General features: G+C 39.5%; 1 long non-coding RNA gene across 6 annotated transcripts; it reads right to left on the bottom strand.

Annotated features, from left to right (window-relative positions):
• Positions 1-971: 971 nt before the first annotated feature.
• On the bottom strand, positions 972-13,031 carry LOC129647427 (uncharacterized). Of its 6 annotated transcripts, none has more exons than XR_008712327.1 (4): positions 12,804-13,031; positions 12,169-12,307; positions 8,691-8,894; positions 972-1,162 (listed from the first exon to the last, which is right to left on the bottom strand). It is a non-coding gene; the product is annotated as an uncharacterized LOC129647427 (long non-coding RNA). The 6 variants fall into 6 exon arrangements; XR_008712330.1 differs by having other exon boundaries at positions 12,274-12,307; positions 12,804-13,013; XR_008712325.1 differs by lacking the exon at positions 12,169-12,307 and having other exon boundaries at positions 12,804-13,001.
• Positions 13,032-27,837: the final 14,806 nt, after the last annotated feature.

Below are 27,837 nucleotides of genomic sequence, written 5' to 3'. Positions count from 1 at the left end.
TGTGAGGGGGCCTGGTGCATCCATCTTGCTTAAAAGCTCACCAGATAATTCTGATGACTGGAATATTTAAAACCACAATTCCAGACCCTAGACTACTGGTTCCAAAATCACATTAGATCACCTTGAGAACTTTTAAAAAAATGCTGATGCAGAGGCCCCATTTTGAGACCAAATATATCAGACTATCTGGGATGGGGCTGTAACACGCTGGGTATTTATTAGGAGTTCTTCAGGTGATTAGAATGTATTGGCAAGATTGAAAACTGTTTGTCTACACTGGATTATGCCAATCTTCATGATGTAGATTTTACTAAAGCATCAGTAAGAAAGTACTGTAAAGCCTTCTGTTGCATGCCGTGCAGTGTAGCTTCTAAAATATTCCTTTTTATTTAACATCTTTGCTTTTCTCCCAAGTTCCTTTTGCTAAAGATTCATCTCTCTCTTCTTTCTTTCTCCCTCTCCCAGAAGTCCTTTTCCCCCAGTAGCGTTTCAAACCACTTTCTCCCATAGCCATGCCTTTTTTTCTCTATACTGCTTCTCAAATCAAACTCAAGAAAACTTCTTTTATTCCTCACTCATACATCAGGAGCCTCAAGTTATCCTCCCAAAATTAGGACTAAATTATTTATGTATTACATTTCAGAAAGCTGTAAGGCTAGAAGGAAAATGGAACCCTTACACCAGGAGAGATAACTTGTAGATAATGCTAAAAATACCCGGGGATGGAAGAGGATCCCTCATCCATGAAAACCCATCCAGGAAAAAGCACAGGAGGGTGGGACTGACTGTCTAAAAGATGCCTTTTGCGTTTACTCTTTCCTTCCTGTTTTCACTGTCATCCTCAGATCAGGCCCTCTTAATGCTTCCTTCGACAACTCTTAATATCTTTTTAGCTAGATTCCTATTCCTACACACCTTTGGGCCCTATTCCTGTCATTGCGTTAAATAAGTACAAATCCAGTGGGTTTTCCAGGTGCAATTAAACTTTAATAGTAATTCTTAAATGTTTGTGGTCATTAATCTTAGAGTTTGCAAACTGCAATCTCTCTTCTTGAATGCATATTCATATAATTTTGCATAGACTTCCAGAGACTCTTGGAACCTCCGGTATCCCATGGCTCATTGATGGACCTGTGATCCATGGACTCCACAGTAAGGATCTCTGCAATAAAGGCCAGTTAGGTTAATTGATTTGAAATGAACTTTGTTTTCAAAAACTTGTATTAAAAAATTCACAGAAAAGGAAAGGTGGATGATATCAATATCACATTGTGATACAAATGTGATATACTGTCTGTGACTGTCTATACTTTAGTTCATAAATGTCTGCAAATGTTAAAAACTCAAAGTGGTTGACATAGTTATTTGAGCTATGTATATCTGGATTGATAGATTTTCCACTTTCTTCTTGATTGTCATAATGATAATATGACAATATTATTGTCATATAATGAACAATAATGACTGATATAAAATTTGATATTGCAATTCACTTACCAGTTTACAAAGCACACACACATACATATTCCATTTGATTTACATAAGAAAAATGAGCATCAAAGAAATTAAATGACTTTACTAGAGCTGACACAGTGAGGAGGTGGTTGAACAGGGGCTGGAACTCTGGAATCCTGGCACCTAGACCGGTGCTGATCATTCTCATCCTGTTGTTTAGAATGTTCTCGCTTCACAGTGTCTGAAGTTTTTTCTTTCTGATGCAAACTTTAATCACTATTATTCATTCACTTATCCATTCAATAACCTTTATATGAGTGACTTTCACAGGACAAGGAGTGTACATCATGGCAGATATCAGTGTAAGGAACTAAGTTAAAGTGTGATAATAAGGTGCCACAGGGCTTTAAGGCAGGCCTGATCACATCCAGTAAGAAGTCTCAAGGAAAACTTTATGGAGGTGGCGACATTTGGTCTAAGATGCAAATAGTGGAGAGATATTGACAAATAAATCGAGGAGGAGTGCAGCAATCCAGACAATGGGGGAACCATGGGAAAGGCTCAGAGGTGGCAATCCCAGGGAAAGAAATCACATCTGTTGCGGCAGAGGTCTTTGGAAACCCTAGGCAATAAGGTAGGAGAGTAGACGAGATCCTGCAGGTCATACTGAGCAGTGTGCCCTCAATTCAAGGGCACTGGGGGCTGCAGAGGATCAGAACAGGGAGAAATGTATCCTGCCTTTGCTGTAAGACTTGTTTGGTGATAGTCTAAAATATGGTTTAAGTTGAGGAAGATTCTTTTTTTACAGTCTTGTTTTATATTCATCCATTATCTTATTTACATTTTCATTCTTAAGGATGGACTCTGAAAGTTAACATTTAGTCCAGGGTTTAAAAAAACTGGAGCCTATGCCCCTTTACAAAGTCCATTGACAGGCTTCAGGAGGAAGCCTTGAAGAATCTTCTAAAATCTTAATGAATTTAGAGTTGAATAATGAATCTTCTAAAATCATATGTAATATGTTGTATATTTGTGTATAGATTCCTCTTTTTTCCCCAAACTGAGATGTTTAATATCTACCAGCTTCTCAAAAGGATCTGTGACCCCCAAAAGGACCACTTAATGGAAGTAGAAGAGCAATATTGAATTTGTCCAACAAAAGAATAGCACAGAGGCCTGAAGGTGCATGAGTTATTCACTGAAACAGACTGTATTGCTAGTCCTACTGAAAAAAAATTTTTTTTGTCAAAAGGGTCATAAAGCAATGGAGAGATCTAGATATAGTAACTCCTTCATTTGGCAGACATTAAAACCAGGGACCCTACTGGATAATATGTTCCTCAGTATACCGAGATAGTCCTGGAGCTAAGGAAAACCCTTACAGAAATATTTAAGCCATATCTTTTCTTGTATCGACATCATCAATACATCATATCGGTAAAACTTTGTAATTGGTTCATTCCCTGTTAAAATGGCCATCAATCCACTACCCTTATCTCTCTCTGCTCATAGCTAGATGATTGTTGAATGACTATTTAAAAGCTTTTTTTCCTTTAAAAATAAGCATGCCTACCCAGCCTGTTTCCAGGTGACACAAGTCTCTGTTCTGCAATTGGTATATCCAGTTTTGGCACATGTAAAGTCTTACATTTTGAATTCAAAAACTGAAAACATAATTTCTTCAGGGCTACCTTCAATAGAAAGTGCTAATTATTGTCAAGGACAAGCAGAGCCTGTTGCCTTGTCTAAGAGATTTAACAAGAAACCAACCTAATTTTACCAAGAAACATCTAGGGCACCAGGGGCTACTAAGTATTATCATAAAAATCCACTACCAGAACTCTCAGCGACATATGGGTTCTGGTTCCAATTTTAAAAAAATATATTTTAGGGTTAATGAGAAAAATATCTTCCCACTCCCTCCTTTTTCTCCCCACTACACTGGCCTTCCTTGTAATAAACAACATGCATTGGCAAGGTTGCTAGCAGGAGGGAGGAGAAAGAACTGCCACCTGGGACCAGCACAAAGCTAACTAGTACTCAGGAGGATTTAACCCCAGGCCAGCCTCATTAACACCTGATTGCAACTGACAGCTGCCCTCACAAGAGGAAAGGAGTTAAAAATACCACTGTGGTCAGACTGTGGCTAATATTAAAGCAATTTCACTAGAGCTAAGTAAGGATATGGCACAGAGAGAGAAAAATCGTTGGTTTAAGAGCTGGTAGCAAAATTTTTTTCTTGAAGGAGAAACATCTCTGTATTTAAAATCCACTGATGGTTCATTCTAGCTTGAATGGGGTGGGAGGCGGTGGCAGGGCTGGGAGAGTGTTGCTCTTCAAGTGTGGTTGGGATGAGCTTGGCTGAGATAAAGGAACAGCTCCAGTGCTTTGCAGGAACGATGCCCACGAAGTGGAAGTCTCAGAGGGTGAACAGGGAGGAGAGGGAAGAAAGCTCAAACAAAGTCGGATCCACATGGAGGGAGGTGGGGAGGGGGTTGACTGAAGGGTTTTTTAGAATAAAGCTACTCAGTATTTAGCTTTAAGAAATCAGTTGTATAATCCCCTTGCTCACTGTTCTTACTCATGTCCCTCAATTGACTACCTAATTGCTTTTTATACATAGTGTTTTGGGGAATTCTCATGGGCATAAATAGTAAAAGTGTCAGTCAGTCACGTCCAGTTCTTCGCAACCTCATGGACTGTAGCCCAAAGGCTCCTCTGTCTGTGGAATTCTCCAGGCAAGAATACTGGAGTGAGTTGCCATTCTCTTCAACAGGGGATCTTCCTGACCCAGGGATGGAATCCAGGTCTCCTGCACTGCAGGCAGATTCTTTACCGTCTGAGCCACCATATTCATATATGAATAAATAGTCATATATTTATTCTCATATTTTCTTCTTCCCTCCATCAAAACAGGTAGCAGCCTTTTCAGTGATTGGACTCAGAGATTTAGGGACAGTAGATGATTGTAAGGCCTCCCTAGTGGCTCAGACAGTAAAGAATCTGCCTGCAATGCAAAGTCAGTGGCTCTTCCTATCTTTAGGTGAGCTAAAGCCATTAGCAATGAGTGCGAGAGAAGACCAGAGGCCAGCCGTGGATTCATGGTTGTAGAGGACCTGGGCCCAGCTGGCAGCAGGACCACAGGGGGCATGTAGGAAAATATGCAGTAGATTTGGGAGTGAGCAGATAAGAGCATGATGACTTTAAGGTGGCAGAATTTGTCCAAATCAATCAGGCAGTTGATATTTCAGGCCTTAAACCCCAGAAAAAGATCTGGGCTGGAGACTGAGACTCATGACCATATTGTTCAGTTTTTCTCAAGTTGTGACTCAAGAGCCATCTGTGTACAGTTGTACCTCCCTTCCCCAAGTCCTCTGGGATTGGAACCTCAAATCCCATTTTAATTCTCAGATAATTATCAAGCACACTGAAGTTTGATCATCATGGGGTGGTGGTTTAGTCACTCAGCCATGTTCGACTCTTTGCGACCCCATGGACTGTAGCCTGCCAGTCTCCTGTGTCCATGGGATTTCCAAGGCAAGCATACCGGAGTGGGTTGCCATTTCCTTCTCCAGGGGATCTTCCCAACCCAGGAATCAAACCTGGGTCTCCTGCAATGCAGGTGGATTCTTTACCAACTGAGCTACGAAATGATCACATAGTAAAATGCTAATTGATGCAATCGGATAGGGCAGTAGAATTCCAAGAGGATGGCCGAAGGAAAGGACTAAAAAGAAACCAAGTAGGAAAATGAATGAAGTTTTCCATTAGATTGGCAATAAGCTTGTCTTTGAGGACCTGGGTAAATGCTGTTCGAGTAAGGTGAATACAGGAGCTATCAAGTTTATGTGGATTACTTACAGGCAGGCGTGTGTGTGTGTGTGTGTGTGTATTAGCCAGGCCATCCTGCTGAGTTGAGATACCTGGTTTTTAAGTCCCAAGGGTCATGTAATCATCAGCAAGCTATTACTTGTCTGCCCTTTTCTGACTCTTTAAACCAACCTACAATACTTCTTTAAGCCATCACTGAAGCCTCAGAAAAGCACCAGCTGATCTTTGCATTCTCTCCCTGCCTTCTGACCCCTCAAGGCACCAGTAGAGTTTTGACCCTTGGCTTTGCCCTCTCACAGTCCTTTGGGACACGTTTTCCTTTTGTACCTTTGACTTCATACCTTGAATAGTGATAAGAGGGCCCTGGCCACAGCCTCCTGAGTGTGTCATGGGGACCTTCTCTTATCTGACCTTTGGTTATAAGCAATCAGCCCCTCCCCTTTGCAGATCTCTTTATCTGGAAAATGATGGCTTTCAAGTAGATTTCCATAAAATTAAGCATCTTGCTGGAGAGTTTGTTTTCAAATGAAGCATGTTTCTCCTAGATATTAGAGTTCATCTATGTTTTCATTTAAAAACATTGGAAGGATTTATTGCTGCAATCAAACATGAAATCAGGCTAAATGTCCAGAATTTAGCTTTTATTTCCAGGATTCTGAGATCAAGCCCACACTAAGGATTTTAGAAACACATTTTTATCCCCCAATCCTGGGCTTAGTTCTTAAAGTACTCTTTTTTTATACTATGTTAGAAAACAAATTCTAGGGTTGTAGAATAATGACACTAGACTATTTTAGACTTGTTTGGAACGTATTTAGACAAAACACATTCACTAACTATTCCATTTTCTTGTATAATATTTTTATAAAGTAATGCTAACTTTTAAAATGACATAGTCCAATTTTTGGAAAAATAAAAGAAAAAATATTGTCATTTGTAGTTCTAATTCCCTTTTAGCAGTTTGATATGCTTCCTTTCAGTATATGCGTGTGTACACATATGTGTGCACATGTGTGCATATACATACACACCCACCCACTAGTTGAAAATGCATATATGCTCTTATATAACCCCCTTTTCACTCAATGTAACAGTCAGCACATCCTCACACCATTCCGTATTCTTTGCAAACACAGTTTTTATTGACTGCAAAGGTCTGTGTTTGGCGGTCTTTGTGGGATGATATGTGTCCTCTTACACTTATTTTTGAGGAAATTGAAAGGCCATTTTTACAAAAGGACATGTTTCCTACCCCTTCAGACTCAAAAGCTTCTTTGTACACCCCATGTACAATCCTAATCCATTCATCTATCTTATTCATGAGCATAAGCTCAGCCTTTTCTCCAGATTCACAGAAAACATTCTTTCCTCTCGTGAGGTTCTCACCTATTAGACTTGGCATCCATTCCAACCTCTTCTTGTTATCACAGGACATAGAAAACTAAACATGACATTTCCCAGATTCGCTTGCAGCTAGTGTTCTAGATAGGAAACTGGCTCTGACAGTGAACCTGGGGTGAAGGTGGGAGGTCCTGCTGTTGGAATGGGGTTCCTGAATGTAGTGAGGTTGGTTAGATCCCAGAGCAACAGAGGCCAACTTAACCACAAGAGCCTAGCTGGCTGTGGTCACGGCAATAGGAAGCAGAGCCAGGGACGTGATCAAAATGGTTTTCCTTTCAGAGACCTTTGGTAGTAGATAACAGATCCTTTATCTCTAGTGTGGAAATATATGGGCAACTTTCTAAAGCCTGATTTGTATACTTCATGAAACTTTAGGTAGGCCTGGTGACTGTTCATCCGAGGATGCTCAAATCCCCACCAAAGTTTTCCCTATCTGAGCTACTTCACATTCTCTAAACCCCTAACTGTAGGAGAGACTGCATTCCTTTAAAAAAGTTTCCACATGGGAATTCCCTGGTTGTCCAGTGGTTAGGGCTCCACACTTCCATTGCCTGGGCCTGGGTTAAATCCCTGGTTGGGGAACTAAGATCCCACAGACTGCACAGCATGGCTGAAAATAAATAAATATATATTTAAAAAATAATCTCCCACAACATTACCACCTATATGTATCATAAATTTTCTTAGCCACCCTTAACGAGTTCTGCCATGACCTACCAAGGTGCTTGTGCAACAGGGAAAGTGGGATACCAGATCTGAAAGTAATTTTAGATATTGTCTTTGAGTAGAATCCCATGAGTGTGAGCTCATTACTTTTCTTCTTGCGGTAAGAGGAGTTTCTTGGTTGGAAGCAATGTTGTAGGCCACCACAAGCATCTCAGTGTACAGAGTTTCCTGGAGACCCTGGCAACAGGCCCACTGGTCAGACTGGGAGATGTGGGATTTTAGTGACATAAGAGAGTTTTCATTAGAGATCCTGAGTTTATTTTTCTAGTTCCTGAATGCTTAATCTGGCAATTGAAAACAATTCCATATTTATTCTTTGGCTTCTGGGATGAGGGCTACTAGGGAAAGAAGGGCTACATGGGAGCCCCACTCCAAAACAATACCACATCCTAGGAGGAGTTATAGAATTAATGATCCTATCAAGGACCTGGAAAATACGTGGGAATTGATTGCAGTCATTTCCCTATTTAGCCTCCTCTACTATTTGGCCTGAGCAGATGTGCTGGAGGTTGAGGAGGAGAGCTGGATTTTAGGAAACTTAACTGGTAGTGGCTCTAATTGCAGTTGCTGTTACAGATATGATCTGTTTTTATGGAGCAAATCTACACAATCCCTGGAGCTTCATATGTAGATGTCAATCTGGCAAACACTTTTTTCCCAACCAATAAGCAGACACCACTCAACACAGTTTGCTTTAATCCAGCAGCTTACCCTTACAACATCCCATTGGCTGCCTTAATCTAATATGTAGAGATCTTGATAATTTCATCATCCCATAGGACACTCTGTTCCACTATACTGATTAGACCACGCTGATTGAGCCAAAAGTACCAAGTACCCCAAATATCTTGACAAAACACATGTGTGCCAGAGAATGAGTGATAAATCTCATGAAAATTCAGAGACCTCAGTGAATATCAATGAAGATTCTGGGGATTTGTGAGACATTCAAGGTATCTCCTTCAAGGTGAAAAATAATCTGCAGCATGTTACATTCTCTAACATTAAGAAAGAGGCACAATGCTGCAACCTCCTGCCAAGTAACCCTTAAAGTTTCTGGTCTTGAGTGTGACTCAAAGCCAGAGAGGTTCTGTAACTAGTACTGGTTCAAGTTGAAATGCAAGTAGCTCTTCTACCTGGACATCATGGCCTAATGGCCCAAAGGTGGTCTTGCTTCTGAACAGGGAACTCATTTTACTGCAGAAGATAGGCAATAAGCACATACATGTGGGGTTCACTGATCTTACTGTAAACCCTTTCACCCAGGAAAAACTGACCTTAAAAATGGTAGGATGGCCTTTAGAAGATCCAGCTGTGATGGAAGCTGCAAACCAACACTTTTACAGTTTGGAGGGCTGTCTTCCAAGATGTTCTATGTACTTTGAAAGTGCAATTAATATTTGGTGCTGTCCACTCATAACCAGACTTCATGAGTGCAGAACCAAGGCAAGGAAGTAGGAGAGTTCTCTCTCACTATTCACCTAATGAATGAAACACACAACATTAAAAAAATTTTTTTCAATTGAAGGATCTATGTTTAATTGAAGGATCATTGCTTTACAATATTGTGCTGGTTTCTGCCACACATCAACATGAATCAGCCACAGGTATACGTATGTCCCCTCCCTCTTGAACCTCCCTCCCACCTCCCACCCCATCCCAGCCCTCTAGGTTGTTACAGAGCCATGGTCTGAGTTCCCTGAGTCATACAGCAAATTCCCACTGGCCATCTATTTGACATATGGCAGTGTATATGTTTCCATGCTACTCTTTCCATTCATCCCACACTCCCCTTCCTCCTGCCATACACAAGATAAACTCAAAATGGATTAAAGACCTAAATGTAAGACCAGAATCTGTAAAACTCTCAGAGGAAAACATAGGCAGAACACTGTATGACATAAATCACAGCAAGATCCTCTATGATCCACCTCAAGATCCTCTAAGACCCACCTCCTAGAATAATGGAAATAAAAACACAGAGACAACATTTTTTTATTTCCCATATTTTTTCAGACACCATCAGCGCCCTCACATCCCCTTGGCCTGCCGTGGAGGTTGCTGGCAATAACCACAAGTGCCGGAAATTAATGCCCCAGGAGCTCTGGATAAATAACTTGGCCTCCTCGCTCCTCGGTGGGATAATTCTAAGATATGTTCCACAGTTCCTCCACTGGCTTGCAGTGGGATTTGGGTTTTATGTCAAACCTAAGAAATCTTTTTTCACTTTGCATATATTTAAAACATACGCTTGTGTTTTGTTCACATGCTATTACTGTTTCATTTCACTTTTACATCTTTGATAGGTGTGAAATTTTTATAGTATAAGATGTTGGAGAAATATAATAAAATTTTCAGATGACTATCCAGTTATCACAGCACCATTTACTAAGTAATCCATCATTTCCTCACTGACCTGAATCACTACCTTTATCATAGTCTAAATTCCTGTGTGGATTCTGGCCTGTTTATGTGCTTTCTGGTCTGTCTGATTTGTCTGTCAATTCATATGATAGTACTTTTAAAAATTATTGTAACTTTTAAATGTGTTGCAATGTCTGTAAAGACAAATGACTTTCCAGTTCTCTTACTTTTCAAAATGTTCTTGGCTATTGTTATTTATTAGTTTTCCATATTTTTTTTTTTAGTCATTTTGATTGGTTGCCTCCCAAAAATCTAGTAGGTGTTCTCTCTGGGTGTCAATTAACTCAGTAAGATTCTTTTTCTTTTCTTTTGTATTCTATTTGGATATAACTTACATATACTAAATCCATTCCTTTTGGAAAGGATTCATTCATGAGAATGAAATAAGACAACTAGGTTCTTTGGTTCCTAATTTTGCCAAATATCTCCCTGCCATAATTTTCATATTTTTGGTAAATAATAAAGGTCCAAGAAACTTAGAAATGTGTGGAGCCAGAAGATCACATATTAGAACAGAAGGAGTTAGTAGCTGTGTCAATTTCCAGCTAGTTAGCCTTTCCCTCTCTTGTTGCCGTTTAGTCGTTAAGTCATGTCCAACTCTTTGTGACCCCATGGACTGTAGCCCACCAAGCTCCTCTTTCCATGGGATTTTCAAGGCAAGAATACTGGAGTGGGTTGCCATTCCGTTCTCCAGGGGATCTTCCCAACTCAGGGGGAAAACCTGTGTCTCCTGCATTGTCAGGTGGATTCTTTACCACTAAGCCATGGGGGAAGCCCCTCTTATCCTTAGTATTCACATTTATTAAATGGGGATAATAGTAATAACTTCTTAGAGTTATTATGAAGTTAAATGAGATAAAGTCAATTAAATTAGTACAGGGCCTCTGGGGAAACAGAATTTATGGCTCCAGTTCTTTATTTCTTCACATATTCAGATTCTTACCTCTGAGTGCCCTCCCTCCTGCTCTGCACTGGATTCAGCCATACAACTTACTTTGGCCAATAGGATGTTAGCAGACATGATGAAAGCAGAGGCTTGTAAAGTACATGGACATTGGGATTTGCTCCTGACACACAGGAGGTGCTTAAAGGTTGTTTACATAGTAGCCCTTTGGTTATCAAAATTTATTTTTATTTAAATCACAGAGGTAGTTTTCCATCTATCTACTCTTTCCTGCCTTTATAGCTTACTCTTTAAAGTGCCCGTCAAATGTAATGTGCTTATTTAGCAATTTAACATATTTCAAATTGCTTCTATACTGTATCTTGTCCTTTTAATGGCATAGTATTTTAGTTATATTTAGTATACAAGTTGTTTGCATTTCATCTGGGCTTCTGATGGCGGGTGTAGAAGAGAAACAAGGTACAGAGCCCTTCTCTCAATAACACGAATTCAAAGGATAAGAACAAATTTAATGATATGTGGTATATATAGAGGTGTTGAGAGGAAATGGGATTCAAGGAGTTGTAGTCAAGTAGGTTAAGTCTGTGATATTTTAAGCATGCTGTTAAGACTTTCCTACAGAAAAAAATAGGATAGAAAAAATAAGTAATAATCTATTTGCTTCACTCCTAAAGTGGCCTCACAGATGGTGTTTGGGCTGTGAAATGAACATTGCACCTTGACCTCTTTATTTGCCTCTTTGGGAAACAGTTTCATGGTTTCTTACCTTGTGATGCAGTTGGTGGTGTCAGAGATGAGTCATCGAGTTTTTGTTGTGTGTCTTGAAATAATGGGTTGGGTGGAGCAGTAGAGTAACATCTGCTCTAACTTTGCTCTCTCTGATTCCTTTTAGAACTCTCTCAGTTCAGTTCAGTCAGTTCAGTCGCTCAGTCATGTCCAACTCCTTGCAACCCCATGAATCGCAGCACGCCAGGCCTCCCTGTCCATCACCAACTCCCAGAGTTCACCCAAACTCATGTCCATCAAGTCGGCAATGCCATCCAGCCATCTCATCCTCTGTCATCCCCTTCTCCTCCTGCCCCAATCCCTCCCAGCATCTAGAAGTTCTCAATTTTGTTTTTTCACCTGAGCCAAAGAAAAGGCCACCCAATTGTCAAAGTTTACCCAGCTTACAGAATGGATGGAGCTGACCCTGATCACAGGCCCTCAGTTTCATTGGCATTGAGAGTGAAAATCAGGCCCTGACTCCTCCAGCAGCTGCTGATTAACAGCTGGTGCTGGTTTCTGGTTTGACTTTTAACTGGGAAGCCTGAATTACAGCTCCCTGATGAATGCATTCTCAGGGCTCTCTGCCAACTATTATTTCTGAACAGAGCATGTTCATAAGCAAAAGCAAAACCATCGTGCTAGGAGCAACACCAACTGACCTAGTGGCCATTTGAAGAAACAGGGGAGGAAGAATCCCGCTTTCCGCCAGCCATCCACGTTGCCCCTTGTTTCCTGACACACATGTGTTGGTCTTTCTCACTTACCTCCATCACAGCCTGTACAGTTCAACTTCATGTTCTGGAAAAAAGTAAAGAAGGTCTGTGTTTCTGGCCTAATGTACAGAGAGAGAGGCAGCTCCAGGCTGAGATAATTTAAGGATTGACTAACAGGTCTGCATTCCTGACCAGAGCCTGCATTTCATAGATTCAAGAAGTCTTAGTTCTGGAAGGAACCTTAAAAGAATCTCTTCTGGACATTTTCAAATGATTTTTTGCTCAGAAATCAGACCAAATCTTAGGTGAATAAACAAATAATTAAAACAAAGAGAAATAGAATTGCTTTAGTTGAAAAGCAGAGTGGTGAACAGTAGATGAGTGTGGAGAAGAGCCACGGGTCAGCGGGAAGCAGAGTTAGAAAGCAACAAATGGGGCCCAGATTTTGTTTTTCAGAGAAAGATAGAGGTGAATGACTGGTCTGCAAAGAGATAACATATTTCCCCACCATCTGAAAGTTGGGCATCCCCATTAAACCTTTTAACAGAAACCGAAGTGGTGTAAAGTGAAGAAGCGGTTACCTTAGGACACGTCTTGCTAACAGATGCCAAAAGTAAGAGGAGATAAAGCACAGATGCCCACAGACACAGTTCAAAGCTCTCATGGCTTGATGCTGAGATGCTGAGCCTGGAGAAGGAGCTTGGCGGGTATTGTTTCTGCTTGGGAGGTGGAGGGTGGGGTGCACACTACCTCTGTAACAGCTGCAGCAAAACCAAAGCTGAACCTATTTTCCCTTTTCACCTGTTTGCCTGAAAGTGAAAATCCTCTTTGGATTTCTTTCCCTAAGCAAAAACAGGTGCTAATGCAGGCCTTTTGTAAAAGTAAAGTGGTGTATAGTGAACTTTGAAAAGCGGGGATACCTGTAGCGAGGAGGGAGGGATAGAACAGCAACTAGAACTTGAATGTCCTTTCAGTGCAGTGCACTTTCAAGAATTCTAAAGAATCAGTGGGAAATTTGGTGCCCAGTGTTATCAAAACGAGCATTACCAATGGGAGCATGTAAAGAGATAATATGTGAATTCTGGAACGTAACAGCACTATAGTGGGATCTGAGTCATTTGGCACACTATTTTACAAGAAAATTCTAGAACTTTTCTTTGATGCGTTAATAATATAAGTAAAATTTTAAATACAAGTTAGAAATCAATTAAAAAAAAATCCCTTGCCCCAATCCCAAGCTCCTCACTGGGGATCACTGCCAACAGTTGGATCATCCAGGCATTTTTTTTATGACCGCACATCCACATTTATACCCACATATATGACTATGGTGTTTGTTGTTATTTACATAGAAATAGTGTATATATTGCTCTAGAACTTTAGAAAATAAAGCAGATAACATCCTTCCACGTGAGCACACTCTCACTTATTTTTCAGCTGCTTTGCATGTGTGGTGTGACTGTCGTTGTTTAGTCGCTCAGTCATGTCTTTTTGCTGCCCATGAACTGTAACCCACCACCTCTACTGTCCATGGGATTTCCCAGGCAAGAATACTGGAGAGAGTCACCATTTCCTTCCCCAGGGGATCTTCCCAACCCAGGGATGGAACTCGTGTCTCCAGCTTGGCAGGCAGGTTCTTTACGACTGAACCATTTGGGAAGCCCTTTGGTGTGGCTGTATCCTGATGCATTTATCCATTCTTCTGCTGGTGAACATTGAGATTGTTTCTAAAACTTCATCATTAGAAAGCTACAATTAAGATTTTTTAACATAACAGGCTTTCCACTTTTGTACATTTTTGTGCCAGATAGATCCTTGGGAGAATTGCTATGTCAAAAAGACACTTAAATTTTTGATAAATGTTGCCAAATAACTCTACAGAGAACTGAGGCCAGTTGACTCTCCCAATTTATACTGACAACTGGCAGTACCCTTTGCCAGCAATAACACTAAATATTAATCTTATTAACCTTGCCAATCTGATAAAGAGAACATCCGCACATCTCTGACTTGTGAGGTTAAGCTTCCTCTGTGCTTATTTGTCATTTGTGCTTTTCTCTGAGGGTTGTTTTTTTCCCCCATACAAATTAGGTTGTTTGCCATTTGCTATTCAGTGCCAGGAGCTTCTCATGCAGTCTTAATACTGACCCTTTGATTATGTATGTTGCAAGTATTTTCTCCAGGTCTGCTGTTTGTCACATAATTGCGTTTAGGCAGTCTCTTGTCATATAGAGGTTTTAAAATATGAAGTCAAGGGTGCCAATCTTTTCCTTTATAGGGAAGCTCACATTTCTAATAGTCTTTCAATATAAATTATTTGTCCCCTAGTCACTCCTAGAATAACTGCAGCAGTGATACACTTTTCATTGGAAATAAATCATTCTAAATTTAAAATGCAAATTTAAACTTGCAGCTGATGTCTTTGACTAACAAAATCAATCTTTACAGTGGAAAATAAAATTCTCCTCTTAAATTATATACAGATCAGAGAAATCTCTAGAAGGCTCAGATAAATGGCAAGTATTTCAAATTGGAAACTGTGACATGATTGGAAATCTCATGTTAAAAAGCCCAAGCAGACAGTTATAAAAATTTCAGCCTCTTAACAGGATGTTCACGTCTCTCAGTACCTATTGTTTTTGTCAGCTCAAGTCTTGCTCCTAGGATTCAAGATATTATAGGTGATTGCTAACATATAAGTGATTGTTAAGACTTAATAAGCAATTAACACCTTTGGATGAGCCTATCTGTCATTTGAGGAAGTAGGACTCAGGAAGATTAAATTTTGTTATATGTGATAAAGCTGGTACAGGTTTATCTTTGCTGCTATGGAAAAATTGAGGTCTTCATGGGCTTTCCTATGCCCTGAAAGCCAGCATTGACTCTAAAGATTCAGGGCACACAAAGGAGATGTATGTTTGTGTGGAGGAGGAAGGGGGTAGTAGGTGGAGGGGGAAAGAGAAGGGAAATAGAGATGAAGACTGAGAAAAAGTCTTGAGAAATTATTTTGCACTTGTAGATGATGTTGCATGGTTACTTTTTTATTTCTCTGCTGCACCGTGAGGGTCAGTATCCCATCTCTAGTGACACATGATAAGTATTCAGAGATTATTTGCTGCTTATTTTCATGTAAATTTTGCTTCTGTATTCCTTGTACTACCAGTAATAGTGATGAACTTGGTTCTTTGTGGCTGGAACAATGATACTCACTAGGGTGATCAACATTAACAATTATCTTTGAATTTGAGCATTACTGTGCTCGGGTACTATCCAACGGTTTGGCCTAAAAATGGAATTGGAAGGAAGGTTTGCTATTTGTGCTTGGACCCCAGTGCCCTTTTTAAAACTTAATTCAGAGATTTTGAGAACAGTGAGGGCTTTCTGTCCCCGTGGAGCTTATCAGTTATGACGGGGATCAGCAGGAACTCTCTCTCCATCTTGTTGCCTCAAGACAGGTGGAAATGAAGACTGTATCAGGACTAAAAGTGTTGTCTAAAATCAGGTGAAATAAATAGGCAGACAAATAAGTAGCGTGCTGTCAGCTCTCCTTTGCGGTGTATCCTGGAAGGATGCAAGGATGCACACATAAAGATCCAAATGTATATAATTAGCAGGCCTGGGCATTTAGAGTCTTCATGTAAAAAGGATCCAGAAAGCTGAAAAGGGATTCAGTAGGAAATAATAGCTCAATGCTAAGCTGAAATTGATGTGGCAACTCCAGTGAGTCATAATATTTCAGAGTATTTACTCAGGAGCCAGACCCCCTCCGTAACTCTGCCTCTTGCCAGCTTTGACTGTGGCCATGTGTTGGTATCACTTTTTGCTATTATTTAGTCACTAAGTCGTGTCTGACTCATTGCAACCCCATGGACAGTAGTCCACCAGGCTCCTCCGTCCTTAAGATTTTCCAGGCAAGAATACTGGAGTGGATTGCCATTTCCTTCTGATTATAGGTGTATGCTTTAGAGCCAAAAATCTCTTGAGTGTCAAAGAATCCCTTCTCTCCAGTAGAGCTCCCAGTGAAGAAACATCCTTGGTCCCTAACTTGCAGCTCTGAAGTAGACACCTCAAAAGTCAGATGTCAGGGACTTCCCTGGCTGTCTAGTGGTAAGACTCCAAGTTTCCAATTCAGTAGTTGCAGGTTTGATCCCTCGTCTGGGGAACTAAGATCCCACATGCAGCACAAGGCCAAAAACAAAGGTCAGGTGTCTACAGGACACAGGAGAAGACAAACCGATGATTGGTGCTCAAATGGTTTTTGTTTTGTGCCTCCTCATTGCATAGGGCACTGCTGTGGTATAATCGTGCCCCATACGGTGCTGTACTCAGTTGTATTTGACTCTTTGCAACCCCGTGGATTGTAGCCTGTCAGGCTCCTCTGTCCATGGGATTTTCCAGGCAAGACTACTGGAGTGGTTGCCACTTCCTACTCCAAGGGCTCTTCCCAACCCAGGGATAGAACTCACATCTCTTGCCACATCAATCTCACACTGGCAGGCAAATTCTTTACCACTGCAGCACCTGGGTTGCACCCTCTCCACACTATTAGAGCTAAGTATAAGAAAAACATTCCCTAATTTGCAGTCATTCAGGTCTGCCATCATGGCTTAAATATCCCAGAGAAGCAAGAATAAGGGGCAATAACCACAATCCAAAATTTAACAGCTTTTATCTAACAGTAATAAACTCCTTGGTATATACAACTTTCAGAAAAATCAAAATTATAAAACAGTTTAGAATGCAGAGAGACCTATAGAAGATTTTTTTGTGTTACAAAAATACTCATTACAGAATTCCTTTAAGTAGCAAGTTATTCCAGCATATCAAAAAAGTATTAACTTACCCAAATTTATTATTATACCTTTTGTTAATATTCCTGAGCTTATGTGAAATTTTTCTCCATTTTTATTACTAAAGAATAACTCAAACTTCAGATATTTTAATCTAGAATAAATAATGGCAATGTTCATATATAGTATATATTTACAGTGTTTTATATCCTCCTTTCCATGCCTGTGGACCAATTTCCAAATAAATATGTGACATAAAGACAAGGCTTCTGGTTACCTCTGACCCAGCCCATTTGTGCTCTCTGCATGACTGACAGATTCATTGCCAAGTATCTGCAGCCCCTCACAGACATGTCAGGAGAGGTGGCTGTGATCACCTAATTAGAGTAGTATCAAGGAGGGGGAGCCCATGCTGGTCACCCAGGAGTCCTGTGATCAGCTATTATCAAAGTCCCCAGGCTTTCTTTTCTGATGAAAATGTCAACCTCAGGAAGAAGTGTCTGCTATAGCTTCTCAAAACACAGAGGACAGAGAAATTTAGAGGAAAGCTTTAAAAAAATTTAAACAAGGATGATCCATTATGAGCATCACTAAGGATCTTGCATGGGTCTGTGAACTTTTATATCTGTTCCTCTTCACATCTCTCACCTCTTTACTCCCAGAGGTCATCCCAATCAGTTCTATTACCACTCCTGCCACATCTCCCCTATCAAAAGCGTGAACAGAATTCAGAAAATAGTTGCATAGATTTCAGAGTATGGCTACCTTTTCTTTTCCTACTAGCCTTCCTCAATAGATACTATTAAACTCATTTCTATTCTTCCTTATCTAAACCATTCTCCATTGGTACATGCAGTCAGATAAACCTCATATTGGCATATAAATGACTCACATTATGATGGAGGATGCATCATGAAACTGTAGCATCCTATTTTCCTGGGAAGGAAAGTGTTCTGGACATACCACAGCAGGTGAGAAGAAGCAGGAAGTCTGACTGCTTGACAAACAATTTGATGAGAAAATTTGTCTTAAAGTGTCTCTTTGGAGCTAAGTAAGTAAAGAGGTACCCAAGATCTGAAAGGAATTTATTAAATTTTATTATATCTGATCATATATGTTCAATATTTTCCCAAGCAGAGCTCATCTTAGGCTTTATAGTTTACAGTAAATGCATCTCAGTACAGATTCATTCATTCTGCACTGAAAGATAGACATCATATGTGTTGGATGGCCATTTCATTTCATTGTTTATTGCATTCATGTCATTCACCTATTCATTCATTCAAAGAATGTCCTATCCATGGGTCAGGTTTGTTACAGCAACAATACAGAGCAAAAGCAACAGGAGAAAGGTTTGCATCATAGGTGTCTAGAAAGCTCAGGTACAAGCTTTTGTGTCATTTCCCTTCTGGGGCTACATTGGTATACTCTCTCATACATTGGCAGTGAAACACAGGGACACGTGTGTGGTAGCCCAAGGTCAAGGTCAAGGCACTGGTCAATTAGGTTTCTGGTGAGAATTTCCTGGTTCAGAAACAACCATCTGTTTTCTGTGTCCTCACATGGCAAAGTGGCAAGAGAGCTCTCTTAGGTCTCCTTTTTAAGGGCACTAATCCAGATCATTAGGGCTCCACCCACATGACCTAATCACCTCCCAAAGGCTCTACTCTTTGTTACCATTCCATTAGTGGTTAGGATTTCAGCATGTGGATTTGTGGTAGGTGACACAAACATTCAGTCCATAGCCCTGATTCAAGTGTCTGGCCATTAGTATTAAAAAATTCTCTCCAAGTGACTATAACATGCTGTTAGAGCTAAGAACCATTGTACAGGGACTGAGGGGCCATTGGCAGTTTGAAACATGTTAGTGGAGAAACATGTTAGAACTGATGCTCAGGGAGCTGATGCCCAGGAGCCTGGGTGGCCTGGAAGGAGGAGTCTGTCGGGAGCCTCTCTCAATAGTACAGTCATGAGGATGTGATGACAGTCTGCACTGACATCTGTGTTCAATTTGAGCCGAAACTGTGGCGAAGAACACAATTCTCTGCATTTGTGCTCACCATGTGCCCTAGGGGACGTCCTGCACCCTGCTTTCTGAACAGTGACCTGCTCCCTAAACTAAATAGCACAGAAAACAGGGAGTGGGGAAACAAGCCTTGAAAATTATCCTGTCTCTACTTAGCAATGCTGATGCTATTTTTAGCAACTACTAGTGCTCATTCTGGAGAAGGCAATGGCACCCCACTCCAGTACTTTTGCCTAGAAAATCCCATGGACGGAGGAGCCTGGTAGGCTGCAGTCCATGGGGTCGCTAAGAGTTGAACAGGACTGAGCGACTTCACTTTCACTTTTCCCTTTCATGCATTGGAGAAGGAAATGGCAACCCACTCCAGTGTTCTTGCCTGGAGAATCCCAGGGACGGGGAAGCCTGGTGGGCTGCCGTCTATGGGGTCGCACAGAGTCGGACACGACTGAAGTGACGCAGCAGCAGCAGCAGCAGCAGTGCTCATTCGGGAAGAATAACTCGACCAATGCCCTGAACTTCTCCAGTAAAGATCCAACCTAATTATTAGTTTCCTCCCTCCAAATTCACTCTCAACCTGAGTGCACAAAAGGAAAATTCCAAGCCAAGTGAAACAGAGTTAATTCCAAAGCCACATTAGCCACTACCCACTGGTTCTTTGTACTGTTCATCAGCTCCGAGGGTGCCCCTTCATCAAGCAACTTTCCAATGACAGCCCCAGAGGACTCCTGTAGGATGGACATGGAACAGTCACCAATTCACAGCACTCATCCTGTGATTCTGTTCCTCTGAAGCCAGCTGTGATATTAGAACTGTACGTGCTGAAAAACTACCAGTGTTTTTCTACCTATTACATAGATAAACCCAAAGTCTTTATCTCAGCTTTGTTGTTGCTTAATCACTAAGTCTTGTCTGACTCTTATGTGACCTCATGGACTGTAGCCCACGAGGCTTTTCTGTCCATGGGATTTCCCCGGCAAGAATACTGGAGCACGTTGCCATTTCCTTCTCCAAGAGATCTTCCTTAACCCAAGGATTGAATCCACATCTCCTGCATTGGTAGGTGGATTCTTTACCAGTGATCCACCAGGGAAGCCCTTTATCTCAGCATACAAGGTCCTTAAAAAAACTGGCCTTCCAACTCCTGCATTCTCTCTGGCCTCATCTTGGCACACTGCCCTCACCTCCAATCCACACTCCCCTAAAATCCACACTCCAAGTGAAATAACTAATATTCTCCTTTGGGTTTATTTTTTGCCTGCCTGATTTCTATTCATTGTTTATGTCTCTGTTTAGCTATCATTTCTTTCAGGCAGTCTTCTCTGATTCCTTAAAATTTGATCAAGTAACCCTCCAATATTATCTTGTGCTTTTGTAATAGTTGGGACATGAACTTTTCTGGGTTAACATGAGCTTGTGTCTCCTATGAGGGCAGAGTGTCTTTTCCATATTGTATCCTTGGTCCCTAGCCTAGTGCCTGGCTAATGGTGTGCTGTGCTTAGTCGCTCAGTCATGTCTGACTCTTTGCAACTCCATAGACTGTAGCCCGCCAGGCTCCTCTGTCCTTGGGGATTCTCCAGGCAAGAATACTGGAGTGGGTTGCCATGCCCTCCTCCAGGGGATCTTCCCAACCCAGGGATCAAACCCAGGTCTCCCACATTGCAGGCAGATTATTTACCATCTGAGCCACCAGAGAAGGCTGGATACTGGTAGAAAATGATAAATATTTGTAGAATAAATTAATACAATATACTCTTACTAGTTTTGTTACAGCATTCCTACGTACTCTCTAGGGATCACTATCTGAATTTAAGAAAACGATACCTAAGTGGCACTATACAAATTCATTCCAAAACTGTTCTTCATTCCAGTGGAAATGGATTGTAGAAATGGTGAAATTGTTGCTTACCAGTGAAATTACTGTTTTCCAAAATAAATGGGTTGGGGAGACCTTTTTCTCTTTCATGATTAAGGCCTGTGGTGGTCATTGTAAGAGATGTAGGCAGTATAGAGTTCCTCATTTAAAAAATTCAAGAGCAATATTGTAAAGTAATTAGCCTCCAATTAAAATAAATAAATTTATATTAAAAAAAATTCAAGAGCAAAAGAACTTTAAGCAAAATTTCATTATTTTTTGAGATAGCAATAGCCTAGAAATCTTGAGGGGGCAAAAAGTCACACACAGTAACATGAAAAGGCAATCTGCTGGGTTTTTTAAAGAAATGACAGAAAAATAATAGTGATGAAAAATGACCACACTATATCAAATCCTTGGAGAATGACTTTTATTGTTCATTACAACTGCTATGGGGTTTGTGCTCATACTTTTTAAACCTAACTAAAATATTTAGCTTTCCAAGGCGAAAGATTCTCTCATTTTCTTCCCAGTACTATACATTTTCTTCCCTTACTATACCAGAAGAGTATGTGTCCACTGAAAACTGGATTAAAATGAAACATCAAACATTGAGTTATACTTGCATACAACACTGTGGTCATTTATTAAACCATGGACATTAACTATTTTGGAACTTTTAAATTCCTGTTAGGAAATGTCATTCTTCCCATGCAAAGGGAGTACATTTTGATATGGAAAAATAAAAGAATACCTTTTTTATTTATAGGAAAATGCAAAGATTTCTAATAAAATGAACTAAAAACTGATATGCAGTATTTAAGATGATTTATATAGACTTTTATTATAGCACACACATTTTCAGATAAAGTTATTGCTTATACTACATTTTATTGACTCTTTCAGAATCTAAATAATATTAGGCCATATACTTAATAATCACTAAATTATGCATTCAACTAATAGAAATGGGAATCAATTTCTAAAATGCTCCAACAATGTGACTTGATTGTGAGTCCTTTACTTAAAATATTTTGCTTTTTTTTTTGGTAACTTCATGAGCTAATAGTTTTAAAGGACCCCTAGTCAAGATCAAGATATCTAAGCCATTAGACCAGAATACTTGCATCCTAAGCATGATTCATATATCATGTTAGGACTTGCACGTGAAGCATCTCTGTGGTACATCGTTTCAGTTACACTGGACAGAACTTCTGCACCTCCCTTTGGTGGGTGGTGTAAACATTCCCATCTGATCATAATGTCTTCCAAGTCATCTATGTTTTCACAATTGGCTGGATTTCCTTCTGTTTTTAAGGCTGAGCAGTGTTCCATTGTATGTATATACCACATTTTCTTTATCCAGTCATAAAACTAGACTTTATTAACACATTTACCTATTCTTTTAAAGCTTTATATAAATGGAAATCTTCATTGTGCTTTATTTTGTGTCTGGCTTTTGGATTGTTTTGTTCAATGTTTTGTTTCTTAATTTTATATTTGTTAATTATATATTTGTTTCTTAATAGTATATTTTGGATGAGTTAGTTGTCAGTCATATGTATTTCAAATACTTTTCTCACTCTATAGCTTGTTTTTTACTCTGTTAATAGTCACTTTTGGAAAGCACATATTCTAATTTTTAAGTATTAAAATTTATTTGTATTCTTTTATGTCTCATTTTAAAAATTGGAAGGATGTTGATTTGACTTTGTAATACACAATTTAAAAAGAATTCCATGGACAGAGGAACATGGCGGGCTACAGTCCATGGGGTCACAAAGAGTCGGACACAATTGAATGACTAACACACATGGGCACACACACAATGTATTTACAATAATTGTCTTTCAATCCTTCAACAAAAGACACCCCTCTGCTTATCTATATCTTTAATATCTCCCAATAACATTTTATAGTTTTGTTTTTTTAATTTTATTTTATTTTTAAACTTTACATAATTGTATTAGTTTTGCCAAATATCCAAATGAATCCGCCACAGGTATACATGTGTTCCCCATCCTGAACCCTCCTCCCTCCTCCCTCCCCATTCCATCCCTCTGGGTTGTCCCAGTGCACCAGCCCCAAGCATCCAGTATCGTGCATCGAACCTGGACTGGCAACTCGTTTCATACATGATATTTTATATGTTTCAATGCCATTCTCCCAAATCTTCCCACCCTCTCCCTCTCTCTCAGAGTCCATAAGACTGTTCTATACATCAGTGTCTCTTTTGCTGTCTCATACACAGGGTTATTGCTACCATCTTCCTAAATTCCATATATATGCGTTAGTATACTGTATTGGTGTTTTTCTTTCTGGCTTACTTCACTCTGTATAATAGGCTCCAGTTTCATCCACCTCATTAGAACTGATTCAAATGTATTCTTTTTAATGGCTGAGTAATACTCCATTGTGTATATGTACCACAGCTTTCTTATCCATTCATCTGCTGATGGACATCTAGGTTGCTTCCATGTCCTGGCTATTATAAACAGTGCTGCGATGAACACTGGGGTACACGTGTCTCTTTCCCTTCTGGTTTCCTCAGTGTGTATGCCCAGCAGTGGGATTGCTGGATCATAAGGCAGTTCTATTTCCAGTTTTTTAAGGAATCTCCACACTGTTCTCCATAGTGGCTGTACTAGTTTGCATTCCCACCAACAGTGTAAGAGGGTTCCCTTTTCTCCACACCCTCTCCAGCATTTATTACTTGTAGACTTTTGGATTGCAGCCATTCTGACTGGTGTGAAATGGTACCTCATAGTGGTTTTGATTTGCATTTCTCTGATAATGAGTGATGTTGAGCATCTTTTCATGTGTTTGTTAGCCATCTGTATGTCTTCTTTGGAGAAATGTCTATTTAGTTCTTTGGCCCATTTTTTGATTGGGTCATTTATTTTTCTGGAGTTGAGCTGTAGGAGTTGCTTGTATATCCTCGAGATTAGTTGTTTGTCAGTTGCTTCATTTGCTATTATCTTCTCCCATTCTGAAGGCTGTCTTTTCACCTTGCTAATAGTTTCCTTTGATGTGCAGAAGCTTTTAAGGTTAATTAGGTCCCATTTGTTTATTTTTGCTTTTATTTCCAATATTCTGGGAGGTGGGTCATAGAGGATCCTGCTGTGATGTATGTCAGAGAGTGTTTTGCCTATGTTCTCCTCTAGGAGTTTTATAGTTTCTGGTCTTACGTTGAGATCTTTAATCCATTTTGAGTTTATTTTTGTGTATGGTGTTAGAAAGTGTTCTAGTTTCATTCTTTTACAAGTGGTTGACCAGATTTCCCAGCACCACTTGTTAAAAAGATTGTCTTTAATCCATTGTATATTCTTGCCTCCTTTGTCAAAGATAAGGTGTCCATATGTGTGTGGATTTATCTCTGGGCTTTCTATTTTGTTCCATTGATCTATATTTCTGTCTTTGTGCCAGTACCATACTGTCTTGATAACTGTGGCGTTGTAGTAGAGCCTGAAGTCAGGTAGGTTGATTCCTCCAGTTCCATTCTTCTTTCTCAAGATCGCTTTGGCTATTCGAGGTTTTTTGTATTTCCATACAAATTGTGAAATTATTTGTTCTAGCTCTGTCATTTTATAGTTTTTTGAGTAGAAGTCTTACACATCTTTTGAGTCCAAGGCATCAGAATATGAGAGCATTTGACACCTGGGTAGGCATCTATAACACTTTGGAAGCAGTTAATGTGATTATCAGTAAAAATTATTTTCCTGATTTATTCTTAGTTTTAAAATAAAGTAACAATTAAAAATAGTAAACTTAAATCTTAAAAATATTATTCAAACTCTATGAAATATTTCATGCATGAGGTAAAACTCTTCATTGCCAAACAAAATTACACCTTGCAGTCTGCACTGTTTCATTGTTTTTTAAATTTTAAACACAGATCAAAAACTCTGAAAGATTACATGAAATAACAGATTCAAAGCAACTCAAGTTCTATTTCTTTGTCTTTACTATCACGGGGCTCTCATATTCTTTATTTTGAATCTACTACTTAAATCAAGGAGTGGGTGGTTTCCTAAGGGTAGGATACTCTGCCCAAAGAGAGCTCAAAAGATTCTGAGAAGGAACGGACTTATTCCCAAAATGAACTATGTCTAGCTGAATATTCATGTAGAGTTCTTATCTTTTTCTCATTCAGTTGTAGAAATTCTGTTTATATGCTGAATATAGCACAGATCTTCCACTTTTTCAGCTGCCTTTAACTCTTTTAACTGTATCTTTCAAAGGACATATGCTCCTATTTTTGATGAAGCCCAACTTAGTCCCCTTTTTACAGTTATACTATTGGCATTTAGTTTAAGAAATCTCTGTATCTAGCATCTTCTAAAAATTTTATTGTTGTACTTTTACCTTCAGTTTAGTTCAGTCGCTCAGTCATGTCTGACTCTTTGTGAGCCCATGGACTGCAGCATGCCAGGCCACCCTGTCCATCACCAACTCCTGGAGCTTGCTCAAATTCATGTTCATCGAGTCAGTGATGCCATCCAACCATCATCCTCTGTTGTCCCCTTCTCCTCCTGCCTTCAATCTTTCCCAACTTCAGGGTCTTTTCTAATGAGTCAGTTCTTTGCATCAAGTGGCCAAAGTGTTGGAGTTTCAGCTTCAGCTGAAAAAAAAAAACAAACAAAACCTTTTACTTTAGTTAACAATCTGTCTGGAATGGGTTTTTGTTTGCGACGTGAGATAGAGGTCACATTTTTTTTCTGTGTGGACCTCAACTGACCCAGCATTATTTATTGACAAGATCATCCTTTTTCCTCTCTTTTGTGGTGTCAGCATGGTGAAAAATCAAGTGACCATATGCACATGAACTGTTCCAGGACTCTCTTCTGTTCCATTGGGTTGTCTACCATTGTAACAACTCCACACCGTCTCATCATTTTACATTAATTTTATATGTCTGGTAGAGCCAGTTCTTCCACTTTGTACTTCTTTAGGCTTTCCTTGACTGTTTGTGGCCCTCAACATTCATGAGTGATAGTCGTTCTGTCATGCCTGACTCTTTGCAACCCCATGGACTGTAGCCTGCCAGGCTCCTCTGTTCATGGAATTTTCCAGGCAAGATTACTGGAGTGGGTTGCCATTTCCTTCTCCATCAACATTCATAAACAAACTTTAGAATCAGTGAGTTAGTTTTTTTTTTTTTAATAAAAACAAAAGGAAATGAAACAAGCCTTGTACGGCTTTTGATTGGAATTGCTTTGAATCTTTTTTCTTTTCATGAATTTTCTTTCATGAAGAGAACAAGTGAATTTTACCTCTGGGTTTGGGAAGAAAGACATTCATTTTATTTTTCCAAAATCCTGAGAGCTGTACAGCAATGATAAATAGTAATCCAGTGATCTCTTATTTTAAATATTTATTTTTTAAGCAAAACAGTTTATTCACACAGATAATATCTCAGGTTTGAAAGGTTTCTGGTAAACTTCTTAAATGAATTGTTTTCCTAAAACAAATAAGAGGCTTTATTATCTAAGCAGCTGGGTATTTCCTATTGCTTTGAATGTGAAGGGAAACCAACCACTCAGGATCTGTTAGAACAAGTCTGATTCCTGGGCAGAGGAAAGAAGATTTGTGTAATAATACATTTTTAAGTGTATATCCTTGATGAAGATTATAAGACAAATCATATAATTTTATAAGTATTAATTATAATGTTTATTTAAATGTTTTAAAAATAATGTTTATATAATCACTTAAGTGATATAATGACAGTGCATAAGAATTACTGAATTGTCAAGAGAACTGGATGTGATTTTGGCGAGTCATGAACACTCTCCAGGCTTCAGTTTCTGACCTGTAAAATAGGACGGTTGAGATGATCTCTGAGGTTCCTTCTAGAACCAACACCTATTTTTCTACCTATCTTAAATCTCCCTTCATAGTGCTAAAAACCACAGCCTCGTTATTATATTATGGATATATTTTATGATTTGACTTCCAGCCTTTTATTATTTCAAGAAAAATTTAATGTTTTCTATTTTAAAATGTCTTTAAGGGAATCATCAAAAAGATCTTCACCAGTATTGAAAAATTCATATGCTATTAAAAAATCACAAAAATGCAGCATAGTACAAAATTCCAGTTACAAGAAATAATAAGACCTAGTACTCTTGCCTGGCAAATCCCATGGACGGAGGAGCCTGGTAGGCTACAGTCCACGGGGTGGCTAGAAGTCGGACACGGTTGAGCGACTTCACTTTCACTTTTCACTTTCATGCACTGGAGAAGGAAATGGCAACCCACTCCAGTGTTCTTGCCTGGAGAATCCCAGGGACAGGGGAGCCTGGTGGGCTGCCGTCTATGGGGTCGCACTGAGTTGGACACCACTGAAGCGACTTAGCAGCAGGAGCATGATCTAAAAGTACAGCATGATGACTATAATTAACAGTACTGTACTGTGTATTTGAAATTTACTAAAAGAATAGGTCTTAAAACTTCTCATCACAAAAAAAGTTAACTTTGTGAGGTGATGGATGTGTTAACTAACCTAATTGTGCATATCATTGAAATTATATCTATATCTATATCAAATCAAATCATCACATTGTACACCTTAAACTTACACAATGGTATATGTTAATTATATCTCAATAAAGCTGGCAGAGGAATAAGGTAACATAATGTTGAAACTGAACAGATGACTTTTCTATAATAAGACATACATATACATAGTCTTGGGGGTCACTAGAGTAGAAACAATGATGTGTGAAAATAAGAGGCATCCATGCTTAGACACTCATGGAATTAAGTACACATTAGTGAGATGGAAATATCCCTAAAACCTTGACCTTCAACTCACTTTCCCAGCATCCATTTTCTTCCAACTGGGAAACATCACATATATTTAATATGACCCAGTCCATCTCCCCAAATTATTTTTATTTCTATCCTTCTCTAGGTACCTGGACATGGATCCTGTATTCTTTTAC

The sequence above is a fragment of the Bubalus kerabau genome, chromosome 3 (genome assembly GCF_029407905.1).
Source record: "Bubalus kerabau isolate K-KA32 ecotype Philippines breed swamp buffalo chromosome 3, PCC_UOA_SB_1v2, whole genome shotgun sequence".
Taxonomy (NCBI): Eukaryota; Metazoa; Chordata; class Mammalia; order Artiodactyla; family Bovidae; genus Bubalus; species Bubalus kerabau.
This window is presented reverse-complemented; position numbering and strand designations above follow the sequence as displayed.